This window comes from Vollenhovia emeryi, unplaced genomic scaffold (assembly GCF_000949405.1).
Source record: "Vollenhovia emeryi isolate VEMERY1.0 unplaced genomic scaffold, V.emery_V1.0 DF939176.1, whole genome shotgun sequence".
NCBI lineage: Eukaryota > Metazoa > Arthropoda > Insecta > Hymenoptera > Formicidae > Vollenhovia > Vollenhovia emeryi.
Window position 1 is genome coordinate 586,185 of NW_011967190.1, and position 16,842 is coordinate 603,026.

Here is a 16,842-nt window from a genome sequence, read left to right on the forward strand (position 1 = left end):
TACGATAAATATGTTTGCAAAAAAGTACGTGGAAAAAGATTACGAGATATTTCTCACGTGTAGTATACACGCGTAAATTTGAGATGTTAACCAATCGTTAAGACGTTAACTTTCAACGTCAGATATAAATCCACCGAGTGCGGAAAGTCGCCGATCGAGAGGATAAAAATCCCCACCGCGGGGGAAGCTACGGGGTATTTACTAAATCTAGGCGAACGTACAGGAGTTTCACGAGCCCGGCGCTTAAACACTGCGGCGTTACATAATCCCATGGGATTAACCGTGCTCTCGCGGGGATTAACTCCCGGAGACGGATTGACGGATACTCGAGTGACTCGCTCTTCGAGTTCGTTTGACCGGCCGAAAATATTAAATTATAATAATCGATATCGCGCTACTTCTCGTCCACTCTCGTCATATTCCCATCGGCTCGTTATCTCCTGTCATTTTCACACGAGCGCTTGAAACATCGCCACCCAATCCTCGAGGAGCTCCTCGCATTACGTGTGCGCGGCATAAAGGCCGTTTTCTCTTCCCCCCCCCCGAGGAAAAATCGCGGTTTTCATATTTTCATTACTGAAAGAGCGTTGATTAACTTAAGTTCAAGTGCCGCGATTGGGACCCGCCGGGAAAATTATCCGAGATAGCGATCATTAATTAAGGTTTATTAGCAGGAGCGAGCGTGGAAATCGAGCTGTGCTCGGCGAGCAATCTCGCTGTCCTGTCAATCCATTTTAATTAATTTACATGTACACAATATTGGAGTAAATTCCTGACGTAATAACTTGGCCGGTGCTGTATTGATACAGCATTAAGATAATTTACGTAATTTATCTCTGTGCACTGGAATACAGCTCGTGCAATTTAGAATTTGTAATTGATTATGGATCATTACCATCATTGTTCTCTTATTTTATTATTTCGTTTCGCTGATTATCACCGGGTACCATCATCTGTATTAATTATCTCTTGCTTTATAACAGCGAACAAAATAATCACACCATTAAATATTAGGGGATCGTGTAAAATGACTGCAAACTAAAATTTCTGAGTTGCGTTTTTTTTGGTGAGCTGCATTTTTTCCAATTTTTCCTCAACAAGACATTTTGAGAAATCTTTGCTTTATAATTAAGATTAATCCGACTAACTGTTAAAGTAGGACGTGATATTAAAAGTTTTCTTATTTATTTTGCAAGCAGTAAAAATAAATCGAGCGCGTGACGCTGCATTTTCGCAGGGCTCCTTCAAACTGAGATGACAATTCCCGTAAGAGCGGACTTGAGATCCCCGGGCATCTTCCATCGAGAACTTTACCGTTTCTCCTCTCGCAACGTTCATTCGCGAACGTAACGACGTTAGTCCAGGGCGTAGCCGTTGTCCCTTATCGGGGCCGCTCTCTCGCTCTCGCTCTCTCTCGCTCTCTCTCTCTCTTCGTAAGGACGGCGATCACGCACGCATAAAATAAATGGCTCGTAATGGAATTTCGATCCGGCGAAAAAAAGGAGAAAAATAAGAGACAGAAAAACGGGGGCCGTTCGCTTTCGCGGCGATAGCGGTTAATTATATCGGCGGCGGGGAAAGGCAGAGGTGGGGGATATGTTACGAGTGTATTTTATCTGCGCGGGTGAGAGCGGGCCCGAGTAAAAGCCCGAGTGAGCCTTGGCCAGATAAGCGGCTGAAAGCTTGCCCCATTAAAGGTATCTAGATACTCCGGGCATTCTTCTCTCGAGGATATCCGAATAATTATCCGACGTGTCACCGAGATTACGATTTTGTCGCTCCGAAGTTCCTCGCGCGAGCGAGCGCGACGTCCGCGTGACTTTATGATCCCCTCGTTTGTACGTCCATAAAGCGAACGCGCTACTCAAGCATCCGGGAATGAGACGAAGATAGCGCGGTAAAAATACATGGTGATGCATCTACGCCGTGTAAAATTTTAATGGTCCTCGCGCCGAAGTTGCCCTTTCGATTCTCTCGAAGCGCGCGTCTAATTTTTCATTTTGATACATCACAATTTGTTAAATTAGGAAGGAACGTTGCGTGTTTGAGAAAGAGAGCTGAAGAGGTGGAAAAGAAGAAGCAAATAGGAAATATCTTCCTTCCGTTTAATAACCTGGCGTTTATGGTGCAAAATATAATATGCGAGGCATACACGTCAAGTGATATCTTTGAAGATACACGATTTCGTCGGATTAATTACGTTTTCGTTTTGACGGTCGTTTCTCCCTCTTTAATCTTTGAAATTACGAGCATCTCCACTTAAACTGACCTGACGTATTTCGATCCGGGGCGAGCGGCGATCGGAATTTTACGATATCGTTCGTTAAGTATTAACCGTCGGGACTTAACGCGTGCGTGTAGTGACCATAAGCGAGAGTGTGGGTAAGAGCCACATACGCGACGTGACTTGAGTGGAGATGCAAATTTCCAGAGAGCGAGAGAGAGAGAGAGAGAGAGAGAGAGAGAGACGCCTTTTATATATCGTCCTCGAGTCGCGCCGGAGCGTCGTTAATTAAATATCGGGCTTGAGTGCCGCGCACGTAAAAGTGGAAACGCGATGATGGAATCCCGGTGTAAGCGACGATATCGTGGACTAAGTCGATGGGGCCAAAGAGCGAAGGGCCACGAGGTGGATATCCATCGGTGCACGTCGAAGGATATGAAGGATACATTCCCTTGGGATTCGAATATCTCACCTGTCAGTTGTAAATTACACGCGATACATCTTCAAAAATATGGCGAGGGACTTTTTTCAGACGCTCTCGAAATAGTCGTGTATTTTCGAAATATATATTCCACACGTATTCTTGTCAGTAATGTTCACCCGAGTCGAAATCTTGGTACTATTTTGACACTTTTAACGATAATTCACACCTACTTAGCTGATCTATAACCTACTTTGACGACATATTTTTTTACTCCTCCCTTGAATCCATAATTCTAAAAATTTACTTTAGCTACTACTTAAAAGGACCTACTTTAATGATAAATTGGCAAAAGTAGAAATTTCCGACACTATCAGTTTTAACGTAGGAGTAAATTTTGTACTTTTCGACCTCTTTCACTGTCTTAGGTCCTACTATATACTTAATAGAATTAAAGGTTCAACATAGGGCCAAAATTTCGACTCCGGCAGTAAGATCAATTTACATTGCGCTTCAAAGCGCGTGATGATATTTTTAATGAGATAAAGGAGGGATTTATTTTCTATTCTCGAAGAAACTTTTCGCGACGACTGAATTCGTGACATTAAATTGACTTACTTAAACATAAAAGAGGGACACTCTCAAGTACACACAGCAGCCGCTATTGTACATATTGACTAAAATTATTAGCGATAAAACAAAGCGGCGATAGAGAGCCAATCGAGAAAACTCATTCAAGTGTGTAAACAGTTAATAAATAAATCCGCCTCTTTCGCAATTATCGTGCGCTCCTCTTTTGCGCGGGCAATCAATCGAAGTCAATTAAAACGCTGGCGCAAACAGACTTGCGCGCTCGCGAATAAAATGAAAGTACCGCGCGGAAAAACGGCCATGCGTCATTAAAATTACATCGGTCGTGTAAAGGCAGGATGCGCCACTAAAAAAATTCCACCAACGTTCTTCCGTGCACCCGTCGTAATAATTTCTTCGGGCTGATATTACTTATCCATTTGTTGGAGTGTCGTATGGAGGTCGCGGATCGTATCTTCCTCCCATCAGTCTTCGTGATACGCGAGTCAATCTGGTACGAATATTAATATTCGTATTACAGTTGCAAGCATCACACGAGAGACACAGAAACGTGGGGTCTTGTGCGAAATGCATGTTAAAACCGAATTTCGAATTAATTCCGAAGTATCAGAGTGAAAATTTCGTTCCTTTCTGTTTTTGCAAAACTTTATGTTTAATTTCTATTACTTATAGCGAATTCGATTGCTCGCACTAGTTCTTGTCTTAAATACACGTTCAAAGAGTATGTAGCTAAAAAATGGTCCGCTACGAAATATTTCAAGAAATATTTAAGACGATTCTCAAATATAAGAATTGACTGTGAACAAGCCCTGATGTGCACACTAGTGCAAGCAACCGAATTCGCTATTAGTAAAATGTAACTGAAGGCTCGATATTTTACAATTAAGACTTGGCGATTCAGCAAAATTTTCAGTAGGAAAAATTTTCGAAGGTCGGTATATCTTCGGAGCCTGTAATTATCTCGGTGGGAAGAAGGGCCTGAAATTTTACAGCGTCTAGAGGTTCCTAGCGATCTAAATCTGCCACCGTGCGCGTAATGCGTCTTGCCGTTCCGCTTCGCTCGGCCGTGCAAGGCCGCGCCAAAAGAGGTTTATCGGGGAATCGTCGCGCGACGAAATCTCGAGGCGACACCGGGATAGCCGGGTGTACCCGCGGACGTCCTCGGGCCGGTTATCGAGAGCGCATCGTGACAGTCCATAATTTCCCGAGGATCGGCGGCTCTCGGCGATCGGCGCGTGATAACCGCGTAGGAAGAGCGGCGGCCATTGTATTATCGCTCGTGGTAACGACGCGTCTTGGCAGCGGTCGCAGCAGCTGTCGTTCGCCATAGAAGGAGGAAAGGGAGAAGGAGGGAGGCTTCAGGACGAAAGGGACGGAGTGAAGAAAAGGAGGAGGAAGAGAGAACGAGAGAGGGGGGAGAGAGAGGCGCGCGCGCCAAAGTCTTCCGCGATTTTTTCGAGAGATCGCAGTCGGTCGGCCCACGAAAGGAATATCAATTTTGAATCCGATCGGTGGATACGCTTGGCCGTTCCATCTCCTCGCGACCGGTCCCAAACTGGTTCCTCCCGAGAACTCCTCTTCTCTCCCCGACGATACCTCGCGGCGGACATCGACGGACGATTCGTTATGATCGCCACTATCTAGATGCGAGCGAGGAAAAAGAAAGGCCGCGGAGGGAAGAGCCGCCGCTAATTGGTGATCGGATGCGGCGTCGAACACGTCGTCGTCTTCCTCCTTTATTCGCTCCACCTTCGGCCTTGGCGTTCTATTTTGCCGATGTAATTAATTTCACGAGATGATTGCCTAATTCATGGATAAGGGACGCGAGCTGGGTACTTGCGTGGTACACCGCGCATGCTCGCAATAATTAATGAGCACAAACGATTTCGGGCCTTCCGCGGCAATTTTTCGCGCGCGCAAGAGAGGCGCGGAGAGAAGGAAATTCCATCGCGTTGCGTTTAATAATAAATTATCTAATTATCTCGCGTGTGCTATGTGAACATTGTACATAGCGCTCCAAGTGTTCTACGGTATCACAGTTGTCTTGTTTATATACCGTTCGGTTGTATACGATAAATTAAAAGGCACCGTTAATCGAATCGTGTTTCAACGTCGAATATGCAGATTAATCGCGCTCAATTCCTACAAGGCCTCCGCTGATGCATTGTACGATGCATCCCCGATTGGTTTATGCACCCTGCCCCCTCTGCGAGAGACACAAAGTAGCATCGCGCAACACAGCGCGGTTGTTTACAAAGGTCGATATATTTAATTGGCCCGCTTGTAAAACGCGAGAGCTGCGACGAGTAGCTCTCGCGGGCTAATTGAGTAACTCCAGCCGGCGATTTAAACCCTGGCCGTCGCGACGGCTCATAGCCGGTGACCGTAATTAACCACTTGTCCCCGACGAGCTCGTTCCGCGTCTCCGTTTCCGCGTCCACGGCCAGATTCGACCCTGGTCTTCGTTTCTTCCGCCAATCCGAGCTCCTTGATGGAAAAGCATTCTCGCGGCTGATGAAAAGCCGAAGAAAACGTGAAACTCGGGACGCGGCAGGGACAACCCGCTCGCCGCTTCTCTCGCGCGCGCCGCGCGCGGACCCCAGCCACGCGGAAGACCTTGATCCTTATTTATCCCCCTCGGGTACTCCCCGGGGATGAAAAACGTCGCTCCAGTTCGTTTACTCGGCGCCCGGAGTCGGTGGCGTTCTCACTTTGCAATCTGTAGAGCGCGTCGGGGATGTAACTTGATTGGGTTGCGTTGTCTGCGAGTTTTCTAGATGGTGTGCGGAGCTCGTCGCTGACATCTGTATTTGATTGTTCTCCTCTCCGATGTATTCGTCGTTTAAGAAATTGTTTATTTTCCCCATCCCTGCCATCACTCACGTTTTTCCCTTGATGTTATCGCTGAGCCTCTCCGTTACTCCACTGTACTTTATCATTTCAATATCTATGCGTATTGGAACCATGATGTAAGAATACCAGGTGTAACATCTTCGTGGATGCGCACTCGTGACCAATCAAAAATTTGCGCCAAACCTTTAAACTGCAAGTCATTGCGGTTGAATGCAGCAAGAACCAATGAACAATTTGCTCCAAAAATTGATTATACACGCAATGTTTCACCTTGTATTTTACGTCATAATTGGGACTTTGTGTAATTAACACTCACGAATATGCGAATCTTGAAACGGCTCTTGTCTCTAGGTATACACTGCGGGAAATCTCTGAGCTCCTTTTTTGACACACGACTTGTCTATAACAATTGACAAACTGTATTTACGATAATCTTTCTCCGTACAATCACAGCAATCATTTTCATTGTGAAGTCCTTTTTATATTCTTTATTAAATTGAATGCAATGCATGAAACATTATTCGCGCTTAGTTAGTTTTTAGAGAAATATTAAACGGAAGAAAAAAATAATACGATAAATTCAACTCTGTTTGTTTAAAAGATTTTACGTTTTCAACTCTAATTTATTTCTATGTATAACGAGAGAAAATTGTATTTACTTTCTCATTGTGCTTCGTTAACCCTTTTTTAACGATTAAAGTGCAGAAATCTCTATTATCATAATACTATTTACTTGCTCAGCTCTTTAAACGATTCAAAGCTTTAGATCAAAGTACGAAAAGTCGGTCAGCCCGAGAGCTAAAAATATAATACAGGCTCTCCGAGGGAGCCCGAGGACTCGCGGATGTGAAAGGTAGACTTTGATCCTGTCAGAAATCGACACCTGCCGTTATCTGCGCTCGCACAAAGCCTCGCTAACAAGGATTCTCGGCCGAGTTTCCCCCTCGCGAAATCCCTCGTCGTTGTCATCGTCTTCGTCGTCGCTGTCGTAGTATCGTATAGATCGCGCCCGCTGACAAGGGGAATCTCATTAGCCCGCGGGACTATCCGTGATCTTTGTCCAAACACGCAGAAAGGAGCGTGCGCTCCTTTCGCATCTTCCGTCTTCCGTCTAGCGAGGACACGTTGATCCGGGACGACTCGGATTGACGGGCGTCGGCCTTGAGAGTGACCTTACTTATTCGGGAGCGATGTTGTCGTCGGGGATCGCCAAACATCGGCAGCCAGCTTTAAAGCCGCAGCAAAGCTCGCTGACGAACCGTCCGCAAACATAGCAAACGCGGGAGAGAGAGAGAGAGAGAGAGAGAGAGGGGGAAGAAGAGATAAAGTGATGTTTGTTATATCGGCTGACACGTCACCTCGACTAAGGGTTATTAGGATTGTCCACCGTCTCGACATTACATAACAACGTGAAAAGGCGATGTTAAACAATCGCGACGTGACAAGGAAACATTGGGTCCTACAATAGCGAGCTTTTCAGATTTGGATTTTTTCCGACAGACGCGTAACACATCGACTAATCTCTTTCGCAAGGTCTGGACCAGAATGAGCGGTTAAGCACAAAAAAAAAGAAATTGCGGAAAATCGAGATACGACCTTGCGAAAGAGATCAGTCGACACGTTTTCAGAGCAGCCTTTGCGAATATAAGTTTTATGTGAATTATTATCAATATATTCATTTGTCGCGTGTTTCACATAGCGTTCTGTGTTTGAACATATAATATAAGTTTGTCCACGCAAGTTATTTCGCTTGAATTTGATAAACACGTCCGTGGAATAATAAGCAAATAACATCCCTTTTACTGACAATGAGTTAAAATGTCGGATAAAATAATATAAAGAATGACGTACAGCGAAAGTCACGGTTAATGAATTCCGCATTTGACACGGCGATTCTTGGCAAGTACTTTTTGAATAAATTTCACATAATCGCATTCTTCACCGACCGATATCCTATCAAAATGCAAGACGGCCGCATCTATCGTTTTATATCCTGAACTTCAGTTTTCCGCGAACTAAAAGAAGATTAAAGTTTCGGAACGGAGTTAAAGCGATTTTCGCGAAAGTTGGAAAGTGTGACGCGACGCTTTCTTTCGTAATTCTCTAAATCTTCTTATATTAATCTAGAAATAGCTTTAATTATATGCCGCGGACAGTTATTTAAATATCACTCAATGGTACAGAAAAGGCTCGCGTTCTTCCAACAAATCTGCGGTTTTTATAATAATTTATCACACGATTGCAATAGCAAAGCATCAGATCCAATTGTTGTGCGACATCTAAAGAAAACATCTTTCCAGTTTGTAAAAAAATTAACGGTACATTGTAAATTTTCTATCTTTAATGGCCCCCGTATGCGCAAAATGAAAGTCAAATAATAATTCCGTTTGAAACTTTCCGGCTCCGATTATGCAATTAATATTTTATCGAATGTGTTATTTTAATTTTCGCAGGATTATCAGAATGTTTAAACGCGATTCCATTTAAAACCGATGTATTCGCTCGTGTGCGTTGCGCTTTTGAAAGACGCAGCATATTCCAATGTTCTACGGCGATTCGTGCGCGGATATCGCGCAAATTTCAGTAAATTTATTACTGCCGCCATTGTACTGCCGCTTTTATCGGAAATTTGTTATTAACAGTCCGCATGGCGGATCGATCGATGCTCGTTCGCATCGACATTTATTCGCGAAATTATCGTTTCTTTTAATTCGCCGCATAACGAAGTATCGTGTTTAGCATTCTTCAAACTAAATATGTTAAATTGTGAAAAGCGGCGCGGCGCGGCGGCCGCGAGCCGGGCGTTTTAATTAAATAAATGAACGATGACCGGTTTTAAAGGGATTTAATGCGTCTCAATGTTTAAAACGCGCCAGCCGTATCCACCCGTCTGCGTTTTATTAATTCCGATGGCCCCCGTATTATTACGCCGGATCAAATAAATAATTAAATTTTCGTACGGACACATTCGCCGCGGCGGCATTAAATTGAGACTCTCGCGCTGTCGATTATTACCGAGAAAGATTTATTGCGAGGTATTGCAGTGATCATTTTCGACGTCGAATTTATATCGCGACCGCTCGACCGTTTGTCCAAAATTATTTTTTTTGTTTTCCTCCGTTTGCACTAATCATTTATTCTAGTTATCGGCCGCTTTTTTTTCTGTCAACGTCTGTACACACGATGCTTCATACGTTCGTCAACACGACTAATTAGAAATATATACAATACCGTTATACAATATACAGAGAAAAGAGAATTAAAATGAAAAATTGCGTGATATCGAAATATCTAACTTGAAATATAGAAGGAAAGAGAAATGTAACATAATATTACGTTAAATTCACAATACGCCCTAGTGCTATAATTAAAATATTACGCACATCATTAATGAATTTTCATTTCTAAATAAAATTAATTTTATATTCAATTATCGCATTATGCAGTGTGAGTAAAAACTTGCGAGAAAGATCATTTCTAATTTCTTAAAACACTTAGTACTGCAGCTCAAAAAAACTGTTATAAATAATTTCAATAAAAATTTTTTTTTAATATTCAGCTTTAAATTTGCTACAAAAAACCCATTGATGAAAGAAAGATTGCAAACTCGATATATTCTATCAAATTATACAATTATTGAAAATTTTCATTATTTGCGGTATATTGCTGTGTGTATGTATTTTCTTCTTTTATATATTATGTATTTCGACCGTTGCTATTTTATATATAATATTATTTATCTCGGCTGTTGCTATTAAATGCGGTCCAATTAACAATGCGCATTCATTAGGTTCGCGCCATTCACTGCGATAAATAGACATCAATTATTTTTCTGCCGAACTTGCAACTCGGTCTTTTGTTTTTATCTACATTGGAAACCCTCACGATCGCCACTACATTTTCTTCTGAAATAGCTTAATTAAACGGATTATATGCCACCCCCAAATTATTTTTAGATATTGAAGAGACAATATGAATCTCTTTTTACCAATAATTAGATAAGAGAGTTTGCTCAATTCTTCTTTAAGGGGATGCTGGAGTGATTCCGCACTTTGTGCTCCTAGAACTGTCAATTTATAAAAACATTTGTGCAACACACAAATTACGTGGCTTTTGTGTACAGACCGACTAATCGTACTAAATCAGAGAACAGCGCAATATCATTGAAATTAAGTTTAGAAGCCTAACAAAAAAATCTATTCACTTGATTAATTATAGATTTACGCAAAAGCCACGTAATTTGTATTTTACACAACTATTTTCATGAATTGACAGTTCTAGGACGGAAAAAGGTGCACAATCGCTCCAGCATCCCCTTAAATTATTCCACAATTCACTTCCTTATCAAGTAAATTTGCAATAATAGCCTTTTCACTGTAAAATGATTTGTACTAACCTGACATTCTTCTAGAAAATCACGATAATTCCGTTCGTGAAGCGGGAACAAAGGGATTATATTATCCTTCGCCGTTAAGTGAAATGCAGATATTTTCCTGCTAATTATTCCCGTTCATTACAACGTAACAGAGACGGTGGAATTGATTAAAAAGTCATCAGTTCGTAACGACCGCGGATCCCGGCAGCCGTGCGATAATAGCGATAATAAAATGAAGTTATTTACAGGGAATGCCCGTAAAATTAATCAGGGATCAACTAATGTACGCGAGAAGGGGACATCGAGCGCGCCCGGCGGATTGAGCGCACCCCCGCCTGCCCCCGCGCGCATTCCGTCGTTTTTCCGTCGCTCTTCTTATTTGCGTACACGTCGCCGCGCAAACCGTTGCCCGTTATTGCCACCATTAAACGCCGGGGCCCCCGCGGCCAATCCGGCGCTCTATGAATCGCTCGCAGTCGCGAGCGCGTATAGAGCGACGCGCCGCTATGAATTATGTAACGGACAATTAATTAAAGTACTCGCTGATTAAAATGGCGATAAAGCGCGCCGAGGTGTTTGCGCGCCGGCACGGAGCTAGAATAATTTCCATTACTAACGAACAGGCGGAATTAATAGAACACTCGACGAGAGGAAACGCGCGTGCGGGGGGGGGGGCGATCTCTTCTCGTCCCTTCGCCCTCCCCCTCCCGCCCCTCTGGCCGTCCGCCCGCGCTCCTGAGATCGATGCGATCTGTTTTAATCCAATCGTCCCCGCTGCAACCCTGAGGGTCCCCGTCGACGGTGCGCCGCGTGACAAACGTCCGGCACCTTCGCCGACGCGCGCACTTATTTAGGAGGGATTAAGAAGTCCTCGGATGCTGCCGCCGGAGGATACCTTGAGGGAGGCTCCCCCGCTGCTCCCAATCGTGTCTCGCAGCTAAACGGCGACTTAATGGAATCGGATTGGACGAGCGAGAATTTGCCGGGTGGACTTGGCCCGCCTCGAAATTTTCGAGCGAGCGAACGTGGATTATTACGCGCCCCGCGAAACCGTTCTTCCCCTCGGCGTTAACAAGCGCGTAAGAAAAGAGAGCGCACTTAAAAGTTGCAAAAATAGAAAATGGGCAATAAAAATGTTGCCGTAGGGTCGCGAGATTGCGGAGACGTTTGTGTTCCTCGCAGAGGAAGATGCGCGCCGCTAAGAATTCGAGATGTGTTCAAAGTTTCTCTGAATACGCCTTTAATTCGCGTTATCATCCGCCGAGGCGGAGGGCGAGGACGATGTTGACGTTGTTAAAAAAGAACGAGCCCATTTGGAAGAGAGGAGAACGGCCGGAGGAAGGAAACGAGAGGAAGGGGGCCGAGGAGGGTGCTCGTAAAATTAGCGTATTCTTCGCTAGTCGTCGGTTGTCGGTGCCCGTTGTAGCGACGGAAGCAATCGCTATTCCATGAATAACAAAAATTTACTGCAACGGCAGTGCGCGCCTATCTTCCACCCCTTGCCCGTCGTTGCTCGATCTCCGCCCCCGTCTCCGTGGGGAAGAATCGAGCGGGGGAGGAGCGAAAGAGCACAGTTTGCGCATCCCGCGCCATATCGTCGGATAGAAGAGATCCTCGCTAACAAATGCATCATAAATGCATTAAAACCCACTCCTGCTATGCATGATTGTGTGTATTCGCGTTCGCGATTTGTTTGCGGGGCGCGCAGAGCCGCTGCGAGGGAGCCGCCGAGTCGTAATTTCAAGAATATTCGCGAGTATCCGTGTTTAAGTGGCATACAAATAAAAAGATTCCTGAGTGGCAATTATACCAAACTGAATAATATAAAGACGGTTATTGAAACGCAGAGAAAAATGTGTCGCAAGACATTTCGGGGGCCTTCGTGATAAAGGCTAGGCGAAAGGCCGCTCTCGATCTTGCCGTTCGGTTAGAGCCCGTGGCCGTGGAATTGGGCGAACCCGAATGAGAACTCTACATTCCGAAACTCGCGCGTATTATTTTCAATTACATGAAACAACAGCCGCGGGCCGCGTCCGCGCGAGAGTGAAACGAACGAGAGAGGTAATTATTTATCAAACGGCCGCTAATTCCGTCAAGCTTTCATTCCGCCGTCCGCAATTCCTTATAATTAGCATAGCGAGTAATCTTGATCGGCGAGGCGGCATACCGCTCGCACGCGGAGAGAGCCCTCCACGTCCGGTTAATGCCGGCACTCCGCATGGCTAATAACTTAACGTCGTCCGAGAGGTCCTCGTAAATGAAAATGGCGCTGCGGGCGGAGAAAGGGGGAGGAAGGACGAAAGGGAGAAAGGACGAGGCGGGTTTATGGACCCCGAGGTGGATGCCGTCGCCGCCGCCGCCGCCGCCGCCGCGACACGACACGTCGCTCCTCGTCCCTAAGGATAATGCGCGGCGGTGTACGCTCTCAACTACGCCGGAATGCCCGGGGAAACTTTCCCTCGATTCTCATTACGTGCCCGCGTGTGCAGCCCGTTCCGCAAAACGACATCCTTCCCAGCTGGATTTTCGCGTTTCTCCGCGAGGACCGGGTCGAACGCGAGAAATGCGATTAAGAAAACCGTACGAATGGAGCATCGGGGCGGCAAACAATTATCGCGGATGGAAATCTCGCTTTCCAAATCGAAGGTACGGCGGAATTGTTAAATGTCTATTATTAATCGACACGCGACTCCATAATTAAGCGGGCGTCACTAATTAATGTGCGTTCGTTAAAATCACGCGAAAATTCCACGGGTGTGATCATCAGCACAGTGTCTATCGGCAGCGGTGAAACGCGTCCGCTGACCTACCGTTCTTTCCTCGTCTGCTAGGAACAATTAAAAATATTGCTGAAACGAAAATGTAAATTTCAACGTGTCGATGACAGTTCTCGCGTATGCTCGACCACGTTTTGAATTTCGCTCCACCTTTTGACGATATTTTACCGCGAAAATGAGCGGCGCGATGTTGAAGCGTATTGTTCGTTAAACATACTTCGACGCTCGTGATTTATTTTATACGAACGGAAGTGTCATGAGAGAAGGAGAGACAGAGGGGGGGGGGGGGGAAGGGAGGAGAGAGACGGAAGTGCGATGCATATTTTATCGTGACAGCTCGATACTGTGCCAGACGTGGTAAAATGAAAATTAAATTCGACTGACGCATCTATTGACCGCCATATCGTGTGCGCTATAAAATAAAAGATTACTCGAAATTTTGGTGCTATTTGGACACTTTTAAGGATAATTGACACCTACTTAGCTGATCTGTACACCTACATAGACCAGCAATAATCTACCTTGATGACATATTTTTTTTACTCCTCCCTTGAATCTTTAATCCTAAAAATTTACTTTAGCTCCTACTTAAAAGGACCTACTTTAATGCTAAATTGGCAAAAGTAAAAATTTCCGACACTATCAGTTTTAAAGTAGGAGTAAATGTACTTGCAGTTCAACCTCTTGAGGGTTCAACATAGGATAAAAATTTTGACTCGGGTATCCATTATAATTGTGGGGCGGATGAATGTTTTCCAAAACGCTCGCTCCTCGAATCTTATCGCGGTGGCAATTTCTCAATTTACATTTTACAATTTACCCTTACATTATTACGCGACGTAAACTCGCAAATTTACTGCCAGCAAATGCGAATCTGGCAAAAACTGTCAGTTACCACGGTATCATTTCCATAATATTCAAATTACAGCTATTATCCATTTCGTTAGCACAAATGTTTAAACGACTTAAACGAGCCCGCTTCCCGAGGATTCGTCGCTTTTAACGTATAGCGTTAGCTTTTCTCTTCAACACAATGTAATGGCGCTCGGGAATTCATAAAGAAACTCGTCGCGGCATGCGAACGCCGTGTTTGCGCCGGCATTTCGAGCGTGGAAACGCCGGCCGCTCTCCGGGCTCGGGAAATAAACTCGAAAGAAGTTCCATTACGATTCAGGCAAGGTTTGTAAACAGCGCATCGGGCCCTCGGTGGTAGGTGTCGAAGGTGATTCGAGGGGTGGAAACGGCGTAACGAGACCAGGATGGGGAAGGGCGCGGGCGAGGGGTTGCGCGCGGCGCCCCAGAGAGTCCCTTTGGTAGCTCAACTTTTGAAAACAGTGAAAGTCATTTAAAGTTTGCCCCGCGCATTCACCGCGTCACCTCCCTCCCTCATTTTCCGTACCCTCGAACCGCTCTCCGCCACCGCCGTGACATCCTTTTTCTCGTCTAGGGAAAAGTTCCGCCCTCCCCTTCGCCCCTGCCATGAGGATCAAGCGTGCGCGACCCGACCCCGACTCGCTCGATCGCTAAATCCTGTCCTCGTCTCCGAAAGAGCGAGAGAGAGAGAGAGAGAGTTGGAGTGTTACCCCCGAAATTTCACATTCGACTTGGCTTTTTGCTCGAGCGAGCTCTCACACGATAGATCGACTCCTCGCCCAGTGGCGTGAGGCTTGCGAAATGCGAGAACGAGGGCGCGCGCGCGTGCCTGTAAGGATCCGGTCCTTACATTTCGAATACATTTGCTTGGCTTTGTGGGAGAGCTTCAGTTTCGTGGGCGAAATTTGCAGCGCGAGCTTCGACGAGATTCCCGCTGTGCATCGCTGCTTCCACGTCGAGTAATTAAATGCAGAAGCCGGTGTAATTTCGGCGAGAGTTCAGATTTCGATACTGCAAACTCACGAAACTGGTATCTATGTCCAACGACAATGTAAACGTGACATATTTACGTAACTGTATGTTCCGCATAATCGTAGCGTCGCCGCGTCGCGAAAATAAAGGACGACCAAGTATGTATTGTCAAGAAACGTTTGAAATTACAAAATTAAAGACCGATGAGGTTTGTTACGAATTGCAGGTAGCGTCCGAAGGCAAACACAAGTAAAAATTATTAAATTAGTTGATACTGCGCGGAAATTTGAATAACTCGATTGAAGTTTTATTAAAGGTCTTACTTGATTGCTTCGGATACGACTTTTTAATTCCATGCATCTAAAAAACTATATAAAAAAGTAAAATAACATATCTGTTACAATGCATCTACACAAAATGTAAACATATATAAATATATAATATACAAGAAAATCTCTTACATTTGCCTTAAGAAGTTAAAGCTATCGAATCGTATCCTTGAATGTAAATTTCAGCTCACACGACAAAATTGTTCTTGCTGGCGCAATACTGTTGTCTCGGAACGATATTATCGATTTCCATTGTTAAATACAAATTACTGAACGTAACAGCAATAAGCGGATTTACTTCGCCTATCGCCGATTACGATTGCAATTGCAATTAAATGCATATGAACCGAAATGTTCCAAGGAGATGCTCGGTGTAAACAAAGACAGTTACGGTGGCGCTCATTGGCGAGTGAATTTTCCGCAGTCAGTAACATGCCCTCTCGCTCAAAATGCACACGCTCATCTCTGCACCGCAAATCGCTGAATATTCCGAGGGTGTCGCGAAACAGGGGTTGAAGAGGCCAAGCTGAAGAGACCACGGCAACACCGCTGTCACCCTCCTAGTTGCACTCTCTCCAACTCCCTCTCTTTTGCAACTTGTGTTTGCGTTTACGCATCACGCCGTTAACACCCGCTGCCGAAACACCACGTAAGCAAGGGCGTGCAATCGCGAGCGTTCCACCCTTCTGCATCACGCTATTGACCTCGACCATCTAACTCTCGTCCAGCGATGATACCGACACCGTTAAAGTATCGAATCGAATATATCATTTTCTGTTTATTGTTATTTTCTTTTATATTTCGGACGTCGATGTAAGTGGGTGCCTCACTGTGGATGGACGTCACTTGAGGAACGAAAAACCGAAGAGGATATCGATATTCACATCAGCATCAGATATTTGCTTCTAAGCGTTCTAAAATTATACTGCGCGAATAAATAAATTACTGAAACTTTGCCAGTCCGATCGACGACAAGCTTTACATTTTTGTTTATTATTTCCTCCAAATCGCGAAAAATATATAACAATAAGAGGGGGGGGTAAAGATGGCGAGGTGGAAAGAAGTTCAGTGTGAGGGTGTCGTGAGGAAAGTGACGAAGGGAAGGACTGGAACGGAGTAAGAGGAAGAAGGAAGGAGCGCTGGAGAGAGGAACGGGAGAGGAACCGGGGAACATGGAGGCGAAAGAAAATAGTGGAAGGCGGAAGAGAAATCGGAGTGAAAAAGGTGAGATGGAATGAGTCGGCAGTCTTGGAACGAGGAGAGAGGAGGGGAGAAGAGAACGGAGGAACGAGAGTCGAAATGGAAAAGGAAGAGGATTGGCCGAGAGGATCGAGAGATCGATAGTCGATCGACGGAGGTGCAGGAAGAGGGAGCTGGCGGACCGAAATCGGACGGCAGCGGAGAAGAAGGTGTACAAGAGTACAGTT